This window comes from Rattus norvegicus, chromosome 2 (assembly GCF_036323735.1).
Source record: "Rattus norvegicus strain BN/NHsdMcwi chromosome 2, GRCr8, whole genome shotgun sequence".
Taxonomy (NCBI): domain Eukaryota; kingdom Metazoa; phylum Chordata; class Mammalia; order Rodentia; family Muridae; genus Rattus; species Rattus norvegicus.
The window spans coordinates 230376045-230394815 of NC_086020.1; the positions used below are offsets into that span (position 1 = coordinate 230376045).

At 41.9% G+C, this 18771-nt stretch overlaps 1 non-coding gene across 1 annotated transcript; it reads left to right on the top strand.

Annotated features, from left to right (window-relative positions):
* Nucleotides 1–16268: 16268 nt before the first annotated feature.
* LOC120101272 (small nucleolar RNA SNORA48) lies at nucleotides 16269–16413 on the top strand. Its single transcript, XR_005501647.1, has one exon. It is a non-coding gene; the product is annotated as a small nucleolar RNA SNORA48 (small nucleolar RNA).
* The last annotated feature ends 2358 nt before the right edge of the window (nucleotides 16414–18771 follow it).

The following is an 18771-nucleotide window of genomic DNA, read 5'->3' on the forward strand; positions in this document are numbered from 1 at the left end:
GGGCACAAAGACAAGCAGATGCCCTGAGCACGCTGGTCAGCCAGCATTGCTGACTGATGAGCTCTGAGTATCTGATGCCATCCTCAGATCTCTACGCTCAAATGCACTGTGCACACACAAATACACACAGACACTGCATGCATACTAACACTCAACACACGGCTTACATACTAACACACAATACACTGCATAACAAACAAAAAAAATCAGAGGGAGATGGGAAAGTGTGTAGGTAATTGTCTAAACCGTCTAAAATTTCTCTTGATGTGTGGGTGGACCAGCCAGGTGTTAAAGATTGCAGACAGAAGGAACACTATATACATCCAAAGGTAGTATGTAGGCTGCTAAAATGGCTCATGAGCTCCGTTATGATTAGAATACAAATGCCATCTCTCTCACGCTAACCAAATGACTTTCTGTCCCACACGTTGCTTCAGGCTTCCCATTTACCAACACACTTGGACATCAGATAGACATATTAAATAATTTATAGTGCATAAAACTCAGAGAAATACTTATTGATTCCTAAATTAGGGTAATATATTTTAGCTGAAGCAGTCTTTTATCAATAAATCTTAATTGAATTTTCAAGTAAGAGCCTACAGGGAAAATGTGCTCTAGTTTATTTATTTATTTATTTATATTATTTATTTATTTATTTATTGGCTTCCAAAGTGTTGTGAATATTCCCTGATTAAAAGTAAATGAATAACTTTGCAACAAAGGTGAGTCAATGCTCTTAATTTACTCAAAATGAAAATCACTCACACATTCCAGGCATGAGGTTTTCACCTACTGTGTAAAAGTAATTAGCTTTTCTTGTAAACCTCACTCAGTGCTGTGGAATATTACTGAATAATACTGCTTTAGATACCTCGTCAAATTTCAGTATTTTCAATTCAATATCCGTTGAACTCTTAGCTCTGTGAGAAGCACAACGGATGACCGTAAGTGTGTATCAGTTACTTTACTGTTGCTAGGATAAAATACCATGACCAAAAGCAACTTATAAAACAAAGAGTTTATTTTGCCTTCTTGTTCAAGAGGGACAGTCCATAATGGCCAGGAAGGCGTGCTATGGCTGCGGTGACATACTTCCTTCAGGGAGGCTCTAAGTCCAAACTTCCATAACCTCACCAAACATTACCACCAGCAGCACTCATTTAAATACATGAGCCTGTGGGGCAATTTCTCATCCAAACCACCACACTATGCTACTTTCTTGAAGAAATAAATAATATGAGGTAACTACATTAATGAAATGATAGGCCATGATAATAGTCTCACAATTTAAAAATATAGGTGGGGCTCTAGGGATGGCTCAATGGTTAAGAGCACTGACTGTTCTTCCAGAGGTCCTGAGTTCAATTCCCAGCATCCACACAGTGGCTCACAACCATCTGTAACGGGATCCAATGATCTTCTCTGGTGTGTCTGGGGACAGCTACAGTGGACTCATATACATAAAATAAATAATTCTTTTAAAAATATAGGTGTTTTAGCACTTTGACGTGAAGAAAGCGATGGTTAAAGCATTTGGAACTGTAGGTTTAACTGCCTCTGAAATGTTCTAAGTGATTAGTCTTTTCTTTTCTTAAGACTGGGCTTCCTTCAGTATGATCTGTCTTCCGTGGGTCCCTTCAGCAGAAGAGTCAGTACTTAGGTGCTGACAGCGTGATCCAATGTAGCAGGCGAAGTGAAGAAGCCAAACTGAGATCGACCGATATCTATCCAAGGGGAGATGCCAATAGCAGGAACATTGATGAACGAAGTCCAGCAGCAGGCTGCTGGGGATTAATTTGTGTTGGGAGTCGAGAGAAATGGGATGCTGTGTGGAAGTAAATGAAGACTAACACGGGAGACAAAACAGTGCTGTAGCAGGATATTGGCATAGCCAGGCAGGCAGACGTTGCCATTAGGTTTTTGGTAAAGACTCATGGCTTGAGTTTAGAAGAGGTATTGGAGCAGGAAAACATTGTAGTAGAAAAAAGAAAGGCTTGTGCCCTGAGTGGAGGCTATGGGACTAAGAAAAGTATAGGCAGCCCGCTAGTGAGGACTGTCCTGTGGCATCTGTCAGGTATGAATTTTTGGCTTCCTCTGGCTAAATTGGAAATGAGAAGAAAACTTAAGGAAGCGATAGTTATTTCTTGAGCTCAGTTCATTTACTGTGAGTGCTATAAGGATTATTTTAGTTTCCTGGTTTGTTTGATAAATATGGTAGACTTTATCTGACTTTCTACCCGTATAATTTTCAAATAGAAGAATGACTCTCTGTAGACAATGGGTTGTCTCCTAGGCCGGTCACAGCAGATTACAGGTCAGAGTCGTCTTTAAAGAGTCCTGCCATTGTCTGCATGTTAATTCTCTTTCATGCCATAGAATCACCTTGTGGGAGAGCAGGAAGCCTTGCCAGACCTTCATTTACCTACTTCTAACCCCTGTGGTTGCTGCACTGGAGTGATTTGAGCACAATGAGTTCTCGTAGTTTCCAAGAAAATCCCCAAGCTTGAAAGAGACACATGCTATTTGCAATAGGATGCTGCCAGCAAGCTGGCCCTGTCTTATATTTTTGGTCTCAGTGGTATTGGTTATATCTACAAGTTCCAAATAGAAACTCATACTCACATTCTGAGTTGATGTGCACTTGGAGGAGGGCACTATTTAATCCAGAGGTAAGATATACTTGCCCCAGACTAATTCTGGGCAGGCTGTCCTCTAAAAAGTAGGAGTGAGGGTTTGCAGAGCTTCCCAGTGGGCCATATTAGTTGGTTGTCACAGTGCTGTAGCTCAAGAGCTGATAGGAACAACTGAAGGAAAGAGGCTAATTTTTTTGGCTCACAGTTTAAGGGATACGGTTCACAGTGGTGGAGAAGTTGTAGAAGTGGAAGTGGAAGGCTGGCTGAATTGAGTCTTCAGTCAGGAAACAGAGATTAATGCTTCTCCTAAACTGCCTGTATTGGCAACTCGACACAAGCTAGAGTCATCGGAGAGGAGGGAGCCTCAACTGAGAAAAATGCCTCCATAAGACCAGCTATAAGACATTTATTAGTGATCAATGGGGGAGGGCTCAGCCCATTGTAGGTGGTGTAACCCCTGGGCTGGTGTCCTGAATTCTATAAGAAAGCAGGCTGAACAAGCCATGGGGAGCAATCCAGTAAACAGCATCCCTCCATGGTCTCTGCATCAGCTCCTGCCTCCAGGTTCCTACCCTGTTTGAGTTCCTGTCCTGATTTCAGTGAATGATGAGCTACGATGTGGAAGTGTAAGCCAATTAAACCCTTTCCTCCTCAGCATGCTTTTGGTCAAGATATTTTGTTGCAGCAAAAGAAACTGTAAGACAAGTTACACAGGGGTATTTCTGGGATAGGCCTGACCATGGTCTGGGGGAGAAACTGAAATTTCAGGCTAGAAAAGCCATGGAGTGTTGAGTGCTCAGTGGGATATTTTGTGGGAACTTGGAAGACAAGAATGTTGAGAGCAGTGCAGAGGATTGGCTTGTGGAATTTCAGAGGGAATCTGTGGTTCTGGTTAGGTGGGGCTTAAGACTCAGCTGTAATTAACAGAAGAAACTGTCACCATTGAAGTGAAACCTTTGAATTGATGGAACATTTGATGTTGGTTAGATGGAGCTAAGAAATTAGTGGTGACTAGAAAGAGACCAGCATTGTTGAGGTGAAATCTTCTGGGACATGTTACTGAAGAGTCAGCACACAGAAATTGCGCTCCAGAGGCAGCCATGGTTGTACCTCCTGCCGGCAGCTGAACTTGGTAGTTTAAGAGTCACCTAAGTGGTACTGGTTTAGAAAGAATAAAGGGGACATGGAGATCAGCTGAGGCTTGGCACTGGGAGAGTCTTGGAGAGGCCATTGGTGAAGGTGCAGCCTCAGTGGCAGTTGAAGGCCCAGGATTGAAGAGGTCATGCAGAGAAGCTGAGGCTTGGCACCGTGAATGAAGAGAGCTTCTGAGAGGCTATTGGTGAAAATGCATCCCAATTGCAGCAGAAGATTCTACCATTTTGGAGATGCTAGTACCATGGGATGACTACCAAGAACAGCAGCAGTGGGGAGTAAAGCCTGCCTGAACTTATGATCTAAGTCCTTTGGCAGAGCCCAGAGGATGGTGAGTGAACCCCAGATATTAGACATTGAGTTAATTCACTGTTAGGGGTTGGTTTTGGTTCGTTCAGATTGTGACTGTGCCCTGCTTCTTCCCACTTGAAGGAAGGATGTATTTAATTTAGCTTTTATTTTATAAGAGCCCACAGCTGAGAGACTGAAATTTTAAAGAAGTTTTAGGTTTTAGGTTGGGGTATGGGGCCACCCGCTCAGCTCCAAATTTTTAACCCGGAATTGCTCCTGTCTAAAGAAAATATGTAAACAAAGTTTGGAGCAGAGACTGAAGGAAAGGCCATCCAGAGACTGCCCCACCTGGGAGATCCATCCCATACACAGACACCAAATCCAGACAATATTGCAGATGCCAAGAAATGCTTGCTGACAGGAGCCTGATATGGCTGTCTCCTGAGAGGCTGTGCCAGAGCCTGACAAATACAAATGCTCGCAGCCAACCTTTGGCCTGAGTGCGAGGACCCCAATAGAGGACTTAAAGGACTGAAGGAGCCAAAGGGGATTGCAACCCCATAAAAAGAAAATAATATCAACCAACCAGACCCCCCAGAGCTCCTAGGGACTAAACCACCAATCAAAGACTACAAATGGTGTGACCCATGCTTCTAGCTGCATATGTAGCAGAGGATGGCATTGTCAGACATCAATAGGAGGAGAGGCCCTTGGTCCTGTGAAAGCTGGATTCAGTGTGGGTGGGTGCATAGAAGCAAGGGAAGGGGGTATGGGATAGATAGGGGGTTTCCGGAGGGGAAAGTGGGAAAGGGAATAACATTTGAAATGTAAATAAATAAAATATCCAATAAAAAAAGAGACTTCACATGTTAAAAAGATTGAATTTTAAGGTGTTTGAATTTGTAGACTATGGGACTTTTTTAGTGTGTAAAATATTTTATACTGTTATATTGATGTTAATGTGTCCTTTTGGAGATGAGCAAGAAAGGAAAGGCTTGTAAATTAGCAGTGATGTGTCTGTGTCAAATAGTCGACAGGTCCACTGTCCTGGTTAGTTTTGTGTCAACTTGCTTTTGGCCAAAGTGTTTAGTTGCAGCATCAGAAACTGTACAATTGCCTTTCTTCTCCATTTCTCTTTGTTACCCAGTGTGATGCAGAATCCCATGGCATGGCGTCATCTACATTCAGTGTAGTTTTTCTCTCCTTAGTTAAACCTCTCCATAAATACCATCACAAGACTCTCCACAAAGCACATATGGAGGTATGTCTAGTAGGTGATTCTAAACTCTCTCAAGTTTACAGTCAAGATTAACCATCATATTGGCCAAAACTGAATCATCAAGAAGTAAAGCCTGGTCAACCATAAAGCTGCATCTAAGCTCCTGCTCACATCAGAGGAACGGCTCACAATCCCTGTAAATGTAAATCAGAGTTCACAGCATTAGGGAGAGAGGTGAGGCATATTCTGTGTTACCCTAACAATAGAGCAGATCACCTGAACGTGTGTGTGTGTGTGTGTGTGTGTGTGTGTGTGTGTGTGTGATGCTCTTCTGAGTTTTCCTGCAATAAACTTTTCTCAGGTGTAATTTGAATATTTATAGACTAAACTTTAGTCTGCTTTGTGTGGCAATATGTTATTTTATTTAATTACAACTCTGAATCAAACCTCACTTCTTTTTGTCAATTTAATTTAAAAAAAAAGAATTAAAGGAAAAAAAAAAGGACACCTCAGTCACACTTGAGAGGGAGAAAAAAGCAACCACAAGGAGAGGAGGGAAGGAGAGAGGTGCAGGGGAGGGAAAGCAGATGGGGTGGATGGGGTGGGAGGAGAGGGGAACATGATCTGGTATTGGGTGGGGGAAAAGGACTGAAATCCTGAGGACCAGAAGAAACAATGGAAGCAGGTGACCTGGGAGGGGTGGGGGAAGGAGGTTGGGAGAACCCTCTAGACTGTACCAGAGACCTGGGAAGTGAGAGAGCAGGGACACGGGGTGGGGGCGTGGGGGGGGTGAGAGGGTGGGGGTGGGGTTGGTGGAATTCCCGACAGTGGGGAGCGGGAACTTGTTGAGCTCACCTCCCACAGAAAGACAGGATATTATGTGAGGGATGGGGTTGCTATCCCACAGTCAAAGCTCTGACCCATGATTCTTCTTTTCTGAAAGAGCTGCAGGCATGGAAGTAGAGAAGAACCTGAGGAAAAGGAGGTCCAGTGACAGGCCCAAAGTGGGATCCAGCTCAAGAGGAGGCCCCAAGGCCTGACGCCATTACTGACGCTATGGAGTGCTGACAAAAAGAGACCTATCATGACTGCCCTCCTAAAGACCCAACAGGCAGCTGAAAGAGTCAGATGCAGAAATGTGCACCCAACCAATGGTCAGAAGCTGCTGACCCCTCTGGTTGAATTAAGGAAAAGCTCAGTTGGGGATTTAGCTCAGTGGTAGAGCGCTTGCCTAGCAAGCGCAAGGCCCTGGGTTCGGTCCTCAGCTCCGGAAAAAAAAAAAAAGAAAAAAGAAAAAGGAAAAGCTGGAGGAAGCTGAGGAGGGAGGCAACCCTGTAGGAGGACCGACAGTCTCAACCTGGATCCCCGAGATCGCTCAGACACTGTATCACCAACCAGGTATCATATACCAGCTGAGATGAGGCACCCAACACACATATGGCAGAGGACTCCCGGGTCTGGGTTCAGTCAGAGAAGATGCACCTAACCCTCAAGAGCCTGGAGGCCCCAGGAAGATTAGAGGTAGGGAGGGGTGGGTGGGTTGGGACATTCTTGTAGGGACATGGAGTTGGGGAAGAGGTATGGGATATAGAACTGGGGGCTGTGGACTGGGAGAGGAATAAAATCTGAAGTGTAAAAACAAACAAACAAACAAACAAAGGCTGTTGTTTAACTTCTAGTGGAGCCCGACACAGATGGAAAAATCCTTCCTCAGAGTCTTCAGGGGATGCCAATTCCCTTCTCTGTCCAGGTTATGCCTGTGCCAGGACCTTCCCTTGAAACCAGTAAGGAAGTGTACACAGTGTTGCTGCTACATCCAAGAGAAGCTGCAGTTCTGCATTTCATGACAGTAAATTTGGGCTCTGACCAGAGAGCTCTGGTTGTTGCTGACAACTCTTCGTTTAGAAAGCATTCCTCTCCAAATACTTATTGAAATCATGGGCCATTGCTCTAACATTTCTTTCGCAGATCACGCATGCTCTCTATCTGCCTTAGTGATGGGATTAGGGATGGACGTGTTACTCAAGAGCTTTTTTTTTTTCCATTTTTTTCTTTATTAACTTGAGTATTTCTTATTTACATTTCCAATGTTATTCCCTTTCCTGGTTTCCTGACCAACATCCCCTTAACCCCTACCCCTCCCCTTCTATATGGGTGTTCCCCTCCCCATCCTCCCTCCATTATCGTCCTCCCCACAACAATCACGTTCACTGGGGGTTCAGTCTTGGCAGGATCAAGGGCTTCCCCTTCCACTGGTGCTCTTACTAGGCTATTCATTGCTACCTATGAGGTCAGAGTCCAGGGTCAGTCCATGTATAGTCTTTGGGTAGTGGCTTAGTCCCTGGAAGCTCTGGTTGGTTGGCATTGTTGTTCATATGGGGTCTCAAGCCCCTTCAAGCTCAAGAGCTCTTTTAAAACTTGCTTTGTTGTGCATCTTGATTTTAGCAGAGTATCCTGAATTGTGTGGATATGTCTCTTGGCAGCCACGATCTAGTCAGTCTTCTTTTAAAAGCAAGGCAGATATTGGAATGAGCAAAAGGGAGCAAAACTATAGAAGCAGCATTAGGATCATTTGTCTGCAAATCAATACACGCATTCAGTCCTCAGAAGAGGGAAGGACTAGATTTCTTTCATGACCTGTCTAGAAGTCGCTAGCTTTGCCGATTCTTTGAGTCATAGCCCCACAGGACACCTCTTGAAATTTTGACTTGGAGAATCAAAGCCCAACTTTTGTGTTGTTTTAAACCACTAAGACTGTGATCATTTGTTAAAGTAACAGCAAGATCGACAGCTCTTTCCAGAGAGAAGAGGAATAGAGCAAGAAGCATAGGGAGATCTGAAGGATAACAAGAATGACAAACATCATCTCGTTGAAATCCCTGGTTTAGCTGTTTCTAAATAGCACAACCCTGCACATTACAGATGTTTGAGCAACACACATGTTCAAGATCTGAATAATGTATAGTGCAGCTTTGCCACCTCCAACTGAGTCTTGACAGCTGTCCTAGCCTCAAATCCTCTATGTTGTAAAATATATACATGGGCAAAATGAACTGACTAAAGTAAGAAGAGTTTTCAGAGTAGCAAGCTATAGAATAGAATAGCTTCTTCAGACACATAAAAGCCAATGCCTTAGAATTCTGAGCTAGCAAAAGACTGTCCTAAAGATTACAATACAGCAAGGCATAGGTATAAATATGGAGTCTGAGTGATAAAAATCTCTGGACATGTAAATAATTTCCAAGGTCTTGTGGTATGCAATTGCTTTTTGAACAAGATATCATAACTGCAATAGCACTGAAAAATAGATTAATTTAAATGTAGAGTTTAGAGTTAGGTATGGTAGCACACATCTGTAATACCAGCACTTGTGAGCTGAAATCAAGATGACTCTTAGCTACACAGCCAACCCAAGGCCATCCTCATCTACCCAAGATGTCTCAGTTCCTACTTTTAAATTAAGAATTTATGTTCACTAAAAGACACTATTATAGGAGTGAAAGAAGAGACAAAGATTAAAACCAACTAACCAAGCAACCTACCAACCAACCAACCTACCAACAAACCAACTAAGCAACCTACCAACCAACCAACCTACCAACCAAGTAACCAAGCAAGCAAGCAAGCAACCAACCAACCAACCAACCAACCAACCATCTAACCAACCAACCAACCAACCAACTAACCAACCAACCAACAAACCAACCAAGCAACCTACCAACCAAGCAACCTACCAACCAACAAACCAACCAACCTACCAACCAACCAACCAACCCACCTACCAACCAACCTACCAACCAACCAACCAACCAACCAACAAACCAACCAACCAACCAACCAACCAACCAACCAACCAACCAACCAACAAACCAACTAAGCAACCTACCAACCAAGCAACCTACTAACCAACCAACCAAGCAACCAAATAACCATGAAGGCATGAAGGTGATAGGAGGTGTGTTTGGAGGTGTGCAGGTTGTGTGTCAGGGGACACGGAGGGCAGAATTCGGAGTAGATAGGGTTAAGATATGCTATATCCATGTATAAAATTGTGAAAGAATAGATAGATATAAATGAAAACAAAGTCAAAGTAATGAAATTTCTGGATTACATAGTGAACTTAAATAGATACTGAAAAACTTTCAAAGTGATCGCACTGACATTGACAGTGGTACAATGACTTTAATAAGCATCATATAATACGTTTATCAAAAGATAATGTTATCAGACTGTTTAAGAATCAAATGGTTGACAATAGCCGAGTGCTAGCAATGACATGGAGAAACTGGAACACTCATACACCGACTATGCCAGTGTTCATTGGTACAATTACTTTCAAAATTGTCAGTTTCTTTTATGTAACTCAGACAGTTTATTACCAATATTGTTATTTTATTATATATTATATGTTTCTATTTTTATTATATATTATATATAGCAAAATATACATAGTAATATATATTCAAGAATATATACATAATAATATACATGGTAATATGTTTATATTATATATATATGTGTGTGTATATATATTCAAGAATGTCATAGCATGTCTATTATTGCAAACATCCAGAAACAACCCAAAATCTACATCAGTCTAATAATGGAGAAACCAAAGGTGATATCCATACAATGGAATATTATTCAAGAATCTCATGGACACAATGCTGTATAAAAGAAACTAGGAGATATATATATATATATATATATATATATATATATATATATATATGGACCATGTTAAATTAAGAGCAAAAGCAGGCAATGTTAATTTATGATTAAGAAAGATTAGGATAGATTTAGAATAGCAAAAGGGAGTGGTCCTTTGTCTTTTGTTTTTGGTGGTGTTTGTTGGTTTTATTGTTATTGTACTACATATGTTCCATTATTTTGGGCTCCCGTTACATAAGAGCATTTATATTAGCCTGCTTTCTGCTCCTGTGCAAAATACTCAAGATAAATGCTTTTAAGGAGAAAGGTTCATTTTGACTCATATTTGGCTGCAGCTTTGAGGCCTAAGTCAAGGCAATAGTATGTGGTATAGAGTTGGTGGAAACAGAGACACAGGAGGTGCCAGGATTTCAAGCTAAGTCTCTAATAACTCAATTTCTTTCCTATAATGTTCCACCAGCCTCCTAATAATGCCACATCTCCAATACCAAGCCTTTAGGGGGCCACATCAGATCTAATCTGTAATAGTATTTATAAGTAAAAATTATCTAGCTACATCGAAAGCCAGAGAAGTGGACTTGAGTTAGTGTTCTAGTGGATGTTCAGTGAATGAACACCGGGTCATGGTCTCCAGTCATAGAGATGCTTTGACGTGGGTGCCCGGAAATACAGAAAGTAGGAAAGAATAAGAGTGGGTCATGTGTGGGGAAATATTGGCTCTTTAAAGGTTATCAGCAGTATCATTGTTTTTATATAATAGGAAATGGAGATATTTGACAACAATAGCACACAAGGAAGAGAGAATTAATTAACAGAGTTAATGGCCTCTGTTTGTTTTTAATTAGTCTTTAAAATCTGATCTCTAGTTTAACCCTTACAGCATCATGTCCATTTAGAATGGACACATTAACATTCTCACAAAGGGCTACTAGCTGGTGTATTGGGACAGCCTTTTGAGCGGAGTTCTCAGGAAGGGGGATTTTGTACCCAAGGATATATGTGCCAATAACCCCAGACAATTTTTGTTCATCATGACTTCAGAGGAGGCACGATGCTAGTGATGTCCACTAAGCAGGAGCCACATATGCTGCCGAGAATCCTACAGTACACATCTATCACCCTTTCTTAATCCTAAAATGCCGATAATCTGGGAATACAGTTCATGGTAAAACACTTTCCTAGCACGTACAAAGTCTGAACTTCAATTTCAAGCACTGAAAGAGTTAATAAAAAAGTCAGCTGCAACATAGTTATGAAACTACCATGCAGAAATCCATAACTTAAGTAACATTTTAAAATGTATAGCTAATAATCGAATATTGGAAAGGAGAAAATAATGGGTAAAATCGCTTGGCTAATACAAAGGAGTAGAAGAATTGAAAGAAAAAAAGAATATAGCACAGATGGGTTAAAAACAACAGTAACAGGAAATACATTAATAAAAATGAACTAATATTCCAACTCAAGACTAACATAGTTAGGGAGAGAGAAAGTCTCCAACAGCATGCTGCAAAGGAAGATTGATTTATCTGTTTATTTGCAGGGCTCTGGACTAAACCCGGGCTGCACACATAACAACCAAATGAGCTTCATCTACAAACTGTATCCCAACAGGAGTGGCATGGCTCCTCTACTGTCAAACAGATTTTAATGCAGCATGTGCTATTATAAGCAAAGAAGACATGTCATACTTTAAATCAAGTCCTCCAGCAGAATAGTGGAAGTAGACTACCAGACGATATTACTTTGCTGATGTAAATCATCCGCTGTCCCTTCCCACGTCCTTGCATTGACCTTGGATAGAGCTCAGACTGCAATTGTGAGGGAGAAGATCCTCCACGCATCGCCCAGGTTGCCTGTAACAAATTGCCTCACACTCCTTGCCTCACATTTTATCTCGAAGGGCACTGAAGAATGCACAACTGTGCAAAATCGCCAACTCTTTCTGTGCTTCCCAGTCCTACCAGTCTGGCCGATACCTTACTTTGTAAAATTGATTTCTTTTTTGACATTGTATACTGCTTTCTCTATCCACACTCACCTGGTTTCTCTCCCATAGTCCTTCACTCATCTGTATATGTCTGTACCGACTTCATAAATATTTGTAAAATATCAGGTCTTTTAAGGAATTTGTTTATAACTTCTGCCTTTCAGCTAGTCGGGAAGAAAATAGTAGGCCCTCATCAAATTTTAGTGAAATTAATTTATACATATTGGTAAATTCAGATATTTACAGAATTACTTGTTATAAAATTGCTTAATCTTCAACTATAATTTGCCAATAAATATAGCATTCTTATAAGCTACACAAATTATATAAATTACAAGCTTGTAAATTGCTTATATAATTTTGGTTACCATTTTAAAATAACATTTCATAACTCCTTTTTTGTTTTAGTAATTGGAGTCATGTAAGCATCAGATACTATTTCTATGCCAGTACAATATCTATAAATCTGTCCATATTGTTTTTCTGCTATAGATTGCTTGATTTGTGTGTGTGTGTGTGTGTATGTCTGAGCATGCATGAATGTGTATGAGTGTGTGTAAGTGCATTTATGCATGAGTGTATGAATGTGTGAGAATAAGTGTATGTGTGAGTGTGTGTGAATGTGTGATTATATGTGTGATTATATGTGTGTGAGTGTGTGAGTGTGTGTGTGTGAGTGTGTGTATATGTATGTGTGTGTGTCTGTGTGTGTGAGAATGTGTAATTGTATGTGTGTATGTGAGTTTGTATGTATGTGAGTGTGTGTTGTGTGTGTGTATGAATATGTATGTGTGTTGTGTATGTAGCCTAGAAGTAACTGTCAAATGTCTTCTTCAAATACAGGGTCTCTCATCAGACCTGAAGCTGGTTGTTGTCTAGACTGGCTAACCAGCAAGCACCAAGGATTCTCATATGTGGATTCCATACAGCACACACCCGCATGTCTAGATATTTGACATGGGCGCTGGTGTGTTCTGCTTTCAGAATCTCATAATGTGCAGTAAGCATTTTACCAACAAAGCTATCTTCACAGCACAGCTGTTAGACTTTTTTCCATAACGTTGTCAGTTTTCTAGGCTGACTTAGCAAAATTGTAATCGGTACACGAATTCACTTGAGAGTGTATGGTTTTGTGTATTCCTATAAAAAGTATGAACAAATGTACTCTGAGAAGAATTTAGAGTAGAACTTTTAGAAATTAGTATAGGACACTGTCATTTAGAAAAATCTGCTCAGATAATGTTTGAATGCCTGGGTGGGTTTCAAAAGGCATTTGGCTAATTCTACAATTACTTTTTGCTAGACTTGCAACTTAAAATAGTTAAAGAAGTTTTGCATATAAATCGGTTTTTAACCTGATTTATGATGTTTCTATAATTTCTAAATAGAGGAATTTTGTATTTGAGTTGTGGACTAGCTAAAGATGAGAAGTGTAGGTCAAATTGCCTGGATATTAATTAAGCTCTGCATCACCTATCCTATGAATCTTGAGTCATTTCCTCAGCCTTTTTTGTTCTGTGTTCTCATTATTTGTAAAATATAGATAATATTACACATCTCATTGGTAACATTTTCTAGGTTTCTATTACATAGTAAATGCTCAGTAAAGATGAGAGGGTGTGGAAGAGAGCTCAATGAAGCCAATAGGTCATGGGATAATTAAAAGGATTATCTCACTTGAACTGTGTGTCTATGTACTACAACAGAACCTAATGTTAGGGTGGGATGTGGCTCCTTTGGTTGAATGATTAGCTTGCATGAACAAACCCCTGGGGTTCAGTCAGAAGTGCTCTGTAAATTTGGTATGGCAGTGCACACCTGTAATCCCAGCATTTAGTAAGTGGAGGCAGGAGGATCAGAAGTTTATGGTCATCCTTAACCATTCAGGGATAGCCTTGGCTACATGAGACTCTGCCAAAGAGACAAACTAAAAGCAGAAAAATTAAAATAAATATCCCAAACAAGAAGAAAATCCCCAGGGTTTAGTGAGTGTTGTGCTACTTCATGTATATCTTGTTGCTTGCGTTTTATCTCCTTATGAGTAAACTTGAAAGTTAAGTAAAATGCCCTTAATGTATATCTAAGTCACTGGAAGCTCAAAGAATTTATACCCCATGTCCTGTGTTCAGTTAGGATATTTTGACAGAATCATTTGAAACTGACATTTTAATGTCAAAGATATTTTGGTGAAACCTATAAAGGCCAATCTTTAAATTTTTATTTCTTGTTGAAAAATAGAAACAGCTTTATTATGCTCATTTCACGTTAGAGAACACATGTTGAAAAAGTTAAAGGACACACGGAAATCAACCACAATCTGGTTGATGGATCCAAAGGTAGGGAATGTTATCGCCTTTCGTAGTGAATGTTAACCGCTTTGGTAGGCTTAAGCCCAGACCCTGCCAGTTATATACTATGTTTTTTTTCCTGAATTTCTTGATAATAGAACCAAAAGTTTATATAGTTCAAACTAAACCCCCAAAACAGGGAAGGTGAGGTGACTTAGCAGGTGCAGGCTAAGGGATTGACCCTGTTCAATTCCTGGGACCCACGTGGCATAGGGAGAGACAATCAATCCCTCTAGGTGGTCTTCTGATCTTGACATTGTTGTGGCATGCATACTTGCCTACACACACATACTTGCCTACACACACATACTTGCCTACACACACATACTTGCCTGCACACACACACTTGCCTACACACACATACTTGCCTACACACACATACTTGCCTACACACACATACTTGCCTACACACACATACTTGCCTACACACACATACTTGCCTACACACAATACTTGCCTACACACACATACTTGCCTACACACAATACTTGCACGCACACACACACACACACACACACACACACACACACACACACACACACACACACACACAGTGTTCACATAGAATACCTAGACAAGGAGGCATGGACAAAGCAACACAAGAAGGAAATCTTGTCTAGGCCTGCTTGGAGATGTAGCTGAATTGAATGGAAGTCCTTTCTCTTTCTCTTTTCCTGCGCGGAGGGGCAGACCTGCTGGGAGTAACACAACCATTTCGTGGAACAAAGGAAGAAACATTGTATGCAGTTTAATACACTGAAGCATGAATCCCTGGTGGCATCCTGGAGACATTCTGTCCATCCCATCCTCAACGGTCTAGTTTGCCGATTCTTTTTTAATGGTGAGGGAGGTAACATTTCTATAATCAATTTTAATTAAGCTTCTGTTACATGTACTATATGCAACTTTCATTGAATTACCAGCACCTGGAATTTTGTCTATTCATTCAGCACTGAGAGAAAACTATGATGCTGATTAGTCAAAGGTAGCATTACATATTTTATTTCTAAATTTATTTATTATAATATTGTAATAAATAGTTAACTATATTTCACTCGGGTAAGTATAGTTGGCATTCCTTCTGGTCACTAATTCTTTAACGGATTTCTAATTTTGTTTAAATGGAGTCCTGTCCAGCCCCTGGGATACATCCTAATTACTATATATGTTAATTATATTTTATCTAGAAGTGACAGCATGCTACCATTCTGGTCAGTGGACCTTAGAAGTCCACTGAAGGTGTCTGGGAAAGATTTAGTACCCTGAAGGCATATACACAGGAACATTCGCCTCCTCCCTTTGCCCTTCAGCTTGAGACTTTATGAAGATACAGTGTTTGGTGCTAAAACAGCCACTTCTAAAAATAAGCAGAGATAACACTGATGTTCGTATAAACAGTAGAGAGGCTCTCTGCTACTAACCAGGTTTTCCTGTCACAAGCCATTGATGAATGCCTTGAGCTTCCTCTGACTGCTTTTCATTTGGAGACAAAAGCACATTTACTGCAAAAAACACCACGGCCTTCTATATGCCAGATACTATGCTATACACTGGGAATACATCTGCGGGCAAAATAGATACTTTTGCTGTCCTAGAACTCACTTGAAAGGGAGAACTGTGTTATAGAAACACCTCATGGGCTGATGAGCTAGCTCAGGGAGTGAAAGTATTTGCTGCCCAGGACTCACAGCCTTGACCCCCAGAACTCATGGGGTGGAAGGAAAGAACCAACTCCCGAAAGTTCTCTGACTTTCACAGGGATGAGTGAGCACCTGCAAGCACACTACAGCAGCACTAGTACTAACTATATTATCAAGTCATCAAGTGGCATTATATATTAAGAAACAAAGGGGGCAGTGGAGAAAACAGGGAAGGTGCCCAGGCAGTATCAAAGTGTTGGGTAACTGGAGATGGTCCACTGAGAAAGACACTGCTGAGAAGGCTCTGAAAGTTGGTAACACACTTCCTGGCATTGGGCAGAGACACCTTGTTGGTGGTGGTGCTGTTCTTGTATCAGTAAGGGGCAAGGCAGACAACAGTCCTTTGTTCATCCTAGCTTGATGCCTACCTTGGTGGCCAAAGCTGTTTTATTTCTAGGACTAATAGAAATCAAATCAAATCCAGGCTGCCCAGCGTAGGAGGAGGAAAACAGAGACCTGAAGATCTCCAGGCTACCCACGGACCTGCCTCCAGCACATGGCACAGGCGGGCGGCAATGGAAGATGTCACCCAGGAGCCTGCCACCAGGTGGTCAGCCTGGGGTGGCAGACACTACAATGTGTAAATATGTGGTAGTCAGATGGGAGAGGGGGGGGAAGGGAGGGGGGAGAGAGAGAGAGAGAGAGAGAGAGAGAGAGAGAGAGAGAGAGGTGGAGCAGCTTGAGCACTGGGAGGAGAGATGAAACTGGTGACTTGAGGGTGGAGAGAAGTTGCCTGTTGTGAGTGGCCGGCCCCATCATCTGGGGTCATGGTGAGGTCCCAGCCTGAGCTGCTGCTGAGAGCCACGTTTGAGTCATTGTCAATGTCCATGGTTCCAATTCCACTAGAGACCAAAGATCTTGGGTATGTCCCTAGTTGGGAAAGCTGCTGGGAGCCACATGAATATCCAGGGTGTATAACTGGCCGTACACCTCACTGGATGTGGCATTCTGAAGGGCTGACCCCGTCTCTCGGTGGTGGTAGTGCACAGGAGAGTAGTCTCTGAGCCTTGGCCAGGTAACACAGTGGAGATGGCCATAGTGGCAGGGGTATGGGTGAGCCAGCCCTGAGGATGAAAGCATAGGAGAGCTGGCCCTGCCACTCCTCTGCTGTGAGGGAGCTTGGGGGGAGGCCTCCCGCCTTTCCCCTCACTACCTGGGTCTCTTAGAATTGCTGATCTCCGGTATCATGAGAATGGGAGATCGGGCTCTGTACCTCATCTGAGCTGCACAGAAGAGCTGACCTTGGTGGTTGGGGGAGTGGGTCAGCCATCCCTTACCTTCTGTCATAAGGTAGCCTGGAGGATGGAGGAGAGAGGCCCTCTGCCCTCTGCCCTCTGCCCTCTGCCCTCTGCTCTCTCTGGTTCCTCTGGTCCCTCGCTGCCTGAGAACTTGAGAAAGCTGGCCCAGCCTCTTGCTGACTGTAGCACATGGAAGAGTGGCACCTTGATTTAGCAGTACAGTGGACCTGGCTCTGGAGGTGTGGGTGTGGGTAAGCTGCCCCCAAGGGCTTGAGAGCAGGAGAGCTGACCTTGCCTCATGCTGATGATGGACTGAGTGTCCTAGCAGGAGGAGAGCTGGAGAGCTCACCCTCGTGGTGTGGATAAGGATGAGCCGATGGGCTGACCAGCTCAGCCACCACCCAGGCCCAGAATCAAAGCTCTGAAATGAGTGGGTCCTCATCAGTAACAGAGGCTCACTGAGCCTAGAGAGTTTGGAGAAATTACTTAGCTTATGATCAACACACGATGTATGTTTCTGTCTGCTTTCAACATGAATCCACTACCAGAAAAATTGTCATTTTTAACTTTTACTGTTGTGAATTCTAACCAATCTAATGATGAAATTTGATATATCTTGTTTTGATTTCTAACTTGTATTTCAATTCAAAACCTCTCATATTTTAACATCTTTATTTCTTAGCAAAGAAATGTACTTTATCACTTTTATATTCAATTCAGGAATTTATTTGGTTGTGTGTGTGTGTGTGTGTGTGTGTGTGTGTGTGTTTGTCTAAGTGAATGTATGAGTCCATGGGCATGCACAGACTGATACATGTGTGTGCATATGTATGTACCCAGGTATCACGTTTGTGAAGGTCAGAGGTCAAAGTCAGGTGACCTCGTCAGTTTTTCCCTACCTTATTTTCTCACTCACTGAATTGTCTGACTTGCATCCTCTTACCTCTGCCTCTCCAGTTCTGGGATTACATGTGTATGCCATCCAATCTGGTTTTATTGTTCAGGTTTTGGGGATTGAATTTCAACCTTCATTGTTTATGCCACAAGCATTTTGATGACTGATCCTTCTTCCTAGATGACATTTAAGGTTTTAATCCCACAATTTAACGGCCCCTACACCCAATCTCAGCTATGTAAGATCTGGGAACAAAGCCAGAGACTATCGGATGCTTTTAAAATTGACTTTGCCTTCCTTACTTCCATTTCTCATTATCAAAGACCTAACTGGTAGAGGTTCAAGAGGAGAGGTTTGAAATCTCTCAGTTGTTAACTCTAGTTCTAGAAGGACGTGCTACCTGTGGAACATGTGCTTGAAAGGGATCTTCAGGAGTTCTAAGTAAAGGAGCCAATGAAAATGCTTCATTATTTGATCCTGAAAGTTTGTTGCAAAATGGGAATGAAGATATTGAGGTTTGGAGTGTCAGTGCAGGGTCTAAGGCCTGCTCATGATGAGCATCACCCCCCCTCCCCAGCTCTCTAGCATATATCCTCTTCCAACACTCCCCAAAACAACCACTAATACTAAG